The sequence below is a fragment of the Papilio polytes genome, unplaced genomic scaffold (genome assembly GCF_000836215.1).
Source record: "Papilio polytes unplaced genomic scaffold, Ppol_1.0 DF824382.1, whole genome shotgun sequence".
Classification (NCBI taxonomy): domain Eukaryota; kingdom Metazoa; phylum Arthropoda; class Insecta; order Lepidoptera; family Papilionidae; genus Papilio; species Papilio polytes.
In genome coordinates, this window is record NW_013524822.1 from 471,835 (window position 1) to 478,263 (window position 6,429).

Sequence of the window (6,429 nt, forward strand, 5' to 3'; positions counted from 1 at the left end):
TAACGATACGGATTTTATTTATTTACGCTTATTAAAGAACTCTTGTTATGCACAATAATAGTTTGATCTTGATACATATTATCTATATTAATATAATAAAGCGTAAACACACACTTCTTTGTGGCGTAGGATCTCAGCAATCGTGGCATACTTTTGAATTATTATTTTATTATTAAAAAGCCCTATACTTACGTCACGCTTTAGTTTTATATTTGCACGCTACTAAACTTTGTGGGAAAGAGAAAAGAGACTTGTGGGAATGAGACCATAAGCTGCCAACCGCAAGGAAGCAAGATTGCCATAGTAAGGTAATTGGAATTTGACAGATGTAAACAATAAAATAAAGTTTTTCATTTATATAACAAAAAATATTTTTGTGAACATAATGTATTTACTTTGCTGATAACGAAAACCCAATTTTTACATTCTTTGCAAGCCGCGTTCGTTTCGGGTAATCTTCGAAACTGGTCCGATTTTGACAGAAAAGTGAAGTACGCGGGAATATTGTAATGCTACTTTTTAATTCTGCGCTAACGAAGACGTTGACAACTAATAGTATTTAAAACAATCCACTAAGTTTATATCTAACAGAACGTTTGCACTGCTGATGAGTAAATATAAAACTTAACCTCACTTTTTATAACTGCATGTAACAAATCATCAAATGGGCTTTATACACAGTTATTAAATAATACTTATTTAATTTTATTAATAAAAATAGAGGTATTATTAATGAACGTAGTCGATGATTTACTTCGTAAACAAAAGTGCCAATTAAAACACGAACACCCACATAAATTATAACCAACAGTGTTGCGTTTTAGATTTATGTTTTTTAAAACATTGGTTTGAAATTAAGACATACGATTGCTGTTTCGTGATAAGAAATAAAAACAATTAAAAAGTGGACGTAATAGTGTGATTAAATTTTATAAGAGAAAGTAGATTTGTTGGAATAAGACAAAATAATCTTTTAAATATGCCCTACCGTAATACAATTTCATACTAGTATAGAGGGTAGCTGAACAATTTGCAATTAGCAAACTTGTCTACAGCTTCAATGCATTTTAATTTTCTGTTTATGTAAATGTTAGATTTTATTTATTGTGTTAAAATAAAATATAAACTAGGTTAAGTGTGTGTAAAGAGAATATATAAATTATTGTTTTTTCGTTTTAGATAAGGATGGGATGGGATAGGCAGTTCGGATTTGACGGAAGAGGCGATGCATAAGAAGAGGAAATATCCTTGTACTGTCCCCTACCCAATTAAAGGTAAGCAATGCGATTGTGATTGTAGATCTATGAGCAACGGTCGTTTCGATATTTCGGCGTAATCAAGTAATCGCTTTTCGCCACTTTGTAATATAAAAAAATTGTCAGTGAGAATACGGGTATCGAGGGAGGGGAGTCTGCTCCTCTGTCCGCAACGCATCTTTGTATGTCAGATTTACTTTGCTATTTCATCGAAAATGATTTGCCGGTTGTTGCCTAGCGACTGAAACTATAAAAAAATGTTTACGTTAGTTTTAAAATCACTGCTGTATCAATGCAACATTGTTGCGTTTATATTCAATGTAGAATCAAGTTTGTAATTACACGGTGCGTCTGCCAATTAAATGTCTACGATCTAGTGGCCATCTCGACACGCTAACGTATTTACCGCTGACGTTTAGACTTGATGATAACAAGCAAACTTACTTTTCCTTAAATGCTTTTGTACGCTGTACTAATATAATAAAGACAAATGATTTGTATTTTTGTATGTATTGAAATAACTCAAAAACTACTGGGCCGATGTCTTAAACCATTAAAAAGCTACCTTATCATTGAGTAAAATAGACTACATTTTTGAATTCTTTCTTATTTTCACGCGGACGAAGTCGTAAGCACTGGAATTGTTCCCTAAATTATTAGAGAAAACAATTGCTTGGTTTTAGCTTACTTAACCAAATTAGTAATTGCCAAAGGCACTTCAATGACACGACTTTAGTCACTTACTGACCCTTAAACTAAAGACTACACTTGTATTATAAAACGGAAAGATTTAGCGCGCACGCACACCTTTTAGTTGTGCAACTAAACAGTTGAATTGGCTGCGAAACAACCGACAATCGCACAACTGTTGTGTGTCGTCGATCAGAGACATGAGGAGCGGGTATATCTTTATTTATTTACTAGCTGTTCCCATACGACTTCATAAGCATAAAATTTTAAAAATTCATTTTATTGTTCACATTTGTCAAATTATTAATTGCAAATGTCAAAATGACATGACATGATCTCAAACAATGGCAACCTTGCTTCCTTGATGTTGGCAGCAACTTATGGTCTCTTTCCCACATTAGGGTTTTTATCCAAAATGTTAAACCCCTAAGTTTAATGGCGTGAAATATATAGCCTAAAGCATGACGTAAGTGTAGGGCTTTTTATTAAAAAAAGAATTATTCATAAATATGCTGTAATTGCTAACATTTTAGGCAACAAAGAAGTGTGTGTTTACGCTTTATTATAATAGTATAGATTCTTTAATATGTTTGTAAGTTATTAATAAACTGCTCTGGATGTTATACAAAGTGTATGCAGATATTATTAAAGATATAATTGCATATATGTTTATAATGATAACCTCAGGAAAATGTTACAGATAAATATGTACATTATTGTTGACACAACATTGACCTGGATTTTTGTGAACAGAGAATTACTTAGCATTAACAAAGGTGTTATTGTTTCATGACATTGAATTTAAATCAAATGTTAAGTGTATTTTAGATGCATTTTAACATCATAATTACAATATGTTCAATAGTAAATTAATAAATTATTATAATGTAAATATAAACTCGATTGACAAATTTATTGCGTCATCAATATTATAAAGAGGGATTTTTTTTTTGTTTGTAATAAAATAACTCAAAAACTACTCGGCCGATTTTACAAATTCTTTCACCATTGAAAAGCTATGTTGTCAAAGAGTAACATAGGCTATGTTTTAAATTTTTGAATTTCACGCAGAGTCGTGCGCAACAGCTAGAAATAGATATTATTATTAGGCCTTTATTGCCGAAACTAAAAAACATTTACAATTACTGATAACATTTTTTTTTCCTTTTTTAGTTTTAATTATATACTAGACTAGTTGTAAGCGTATCCTGTGACACATAGGCTTCTTCCAGCTCCTCCCATTCTTGGTTGTTATGCGTTTTCCTTGTCCAAAATAAAATATAGAAATAGATATAATCAAAGATAATTTTGAGGTTAAATTTATGCTTTTGTGTTACGTTGTCTATTGAATTTGTAACTCGTATTGAATTTATTTCTTATAAAGTTCAACTTACTAATTAGATTCATCTTGACAGATATGGACTGTAAGACATTTTGTATTTTGTAATAAAAAAAAACTAACTACAGCATGTGTTAAGAGTTGCCGTTCAAATTGTATAGTTAATGATGGTGCAACAGTGTAATCAAAATAATTGCAATTCTTTGCAAAATCTCGAGATGTAAATGTGCAATATACATCCAACAACGAGAATTTGGTATCCCCTATAACGCGGAAAAGACTCTCTATAACGCGGGTATTCCAACAAAAATACAAAACAACCCACCTGTAACGAAGGGTCTGTCGTGTTGAAAATGTGCTATACGGGGATTTCCTACAACGAGAAATCCATACCTCCATATAACGCGTAAATTACCCTCTATAATGTAAATATTCCCAACAATTTAAAAGAAGGACAACATATAACGAATTATGGCTCTGGAATGTAGCAAATTGACAAAAGAATGTGCGAATTGTTCGAATTATTGGATGATTCTATGATGCCAGTTCAAATTTTTCGTTCACATGTGATACCATAGTTAATCAGAGCATAGAGTAATTGTGATAATCATAGATAATGTAGAAATTACTCGGTATAATGAAAATGTATTCGCTTTGTTAACTGAAAGCAAAATTGCAATTTCGTGCAGCGGTTATATTGACTGACCGGTTAATGTTGAGCAAACAATTTTAATTCCAACATTTAACATACAAAGAAACAATATATTTTATACTGATTTGTGCAATAATATATACGATAAAAGAGCTCGTTTATTCCTTTGACTAAACTATCGCAAAACTTTCTTGTTGATTTAATTTCTATGGAGGATATACACTACTCGATTTTAAGTTGTGCAACTAAACAGTTGAATGGACGAAACAATCGACAATCGCATAACAGTTGTGCGATAGTTTAGTCTAATGAGTGCGCGAACTCTTAAGTTTTCATTACTATATTACGGATAGCTGTTCCCGTGCGATTTAATCAGCATAAAATTATTTTATTGTTTACATGTGTCAAATGTCAAAATGACATGACAAAACTTGGCAATCTTGCTTCCTTGATGTTAGCAGCAACATATGGTCTCTTTCCCACATTAGGGTTTTTATCCAAAATATTTATCCCCTAAGTTTAATGGCGTGAAAATATATAGCCTAAAGCGTGACGTAAGTGTAGGGCTTTTTATTAAAAAAATAATTATTCAATAATATGCTGTAATTGCTGAGATATTAGGCAACAAAGAAGTGTGTGTTTACGCTTTATTATAATAGTACAGATATAGATATGGATACATTGTAGGTGTTTACTTAAAACCTACAAAAACCTATATAATCTAAACATAACGACTTAGGTTCTGCATTAAATTAACCGATCAAAATTGTACGAATTACAGTTTTTATCCAACTAATAACATTTTAATAATAGTTCCAGTAACGTCAGTAGTTAGAGAATTACTATGAAACTATTATATTGTGTTATAACATAAATAATCTTTGAGTCAATTTATCTCATCTTAACTCACCGAACATTAACCTTTACAACGCTAAAGGGCCTAAAAGGCCATAACATTAAAAGCAAAACACATGGCTAGTATATCGGCCGACTGGCCATGCTAACCGTAAGCGTCTGTTTTACGTAATTTTTATATAAGAAACCGGACCAAATGTAATGCGGGCCAATTTGTTACGTGCTTTTCATAAGGCCCTTGATACACTAGTGTGGTTATAATTCAATAATTATTAAAAGTATTTTTCCAAATTTAGTTTCGTGACATTGACCTGAATGTACCAATTTCGTTTTTTAACAATTATTTTAGTAAGTTTCACCCGCTACTCTGTTAGTGTGGAATTAAAAAAAAAACTAAGTAGCCTATATGTTCTTCCAGACTATCCTCTACCTCCATGCCAAATTTCGTAAAGATCTGATCAGCAGTTTAAACTACAAACTCTAACAAACATCCATCCATCTAAACATTCGCATTTATAATGTTAGTAAGACTAGCTTTCGCCCGCGACTCCTTCCGCGTGGAATTAAATAAACAAAAGTGAGTAGCCTCAAATTTCATCGAAATTCGTTCAGCTGTATAGGCTACCAACTCTAACAAACATCCATCCATCCTTTCGCATTTATAACATTAGTAAGATCAACAAATATTTAAAAAGTTACACGTAGTATTCTAAAGTGTATTTAGAATGAAACGTTATAAAAGGAAAATATTAAATCCAGTTATACAAAAAACGTTTAACGAACACAATATTCATTATGAATTTCTAATACACACGCTTCCTCTTCCAAGCCAGTTATGAGATTTGACAGTTGACGAGTTAAATCGCAATATGCTAATAAATTAACAAAGAATGCGGGCCCATTGATTAATTTCTAAACAAAATCTGGTTTTAAATTTATGAATATCGGCTTTCTATGTTGTTTACGGGAAACAGCCTTACAGGCTATATTCATACTAATATTATAAATGCCAAAGTTTAGATGGATGGATGTTTGTTAGAGTTTGTAAATGAATGAACGGATTTCGATGAAACTTGGTATGGATGTAGAGGATAGTCTGGAAGAACACATAGGCTACCTACTTTTGTTTTTTTTTAATTCCACGCGGACGGAGTCGCGGGCGAAAGCTAGTTAATCATAAAGTTTAAGTTTTCTGTTTTCGTTAAATTCTAAATTAAAGTACGTATAGATTTCGCATCCACAAATAATTATAAAAACTTTATTTTATTGTTAATATTTGTCTAATTCACAATTGCAAATGTTAAAATTAACTTCACCATAATAACCTTGTTTCCTTAATGTTAGCAGCATGTAGTTTATGATCCCTTTTCCACATGAAGGTATTTTTTTTTCAATTTATTTACCCCTAAGTTTAATAGCGCGAAAATATATATCCTAAAGCGTGTAAGTGAAGGGATTTTTATTAAAGAAAGAATTATTCAAAAATGTGCTATGATTTCTGACATCCTACGCCACGAAATACTGTGTTTTTACGCTTTATTATATTAGTATAGATAAATAAAAATAATTTCATTTATTTCAACTCAAGTGTGGTACAACCCTAACATGTATGTACAGTCGTCGAGAAAATGCTATAT

General features: G+C 31.5%; 1 protein-coding gene across 1 annotated transcript in view; it reads right to left on the bottom strand.

The window, feature by feature from the left end:
* Positions 1–6,429, bottom strand: part of LOC106111620 (alpha-N-acetylgalactosaminidase) — a 46,311-nt gene that overhangs the window by 21,975 nt on the left and 17,907 nt on the right. The window lies entirely within an intron of this gene.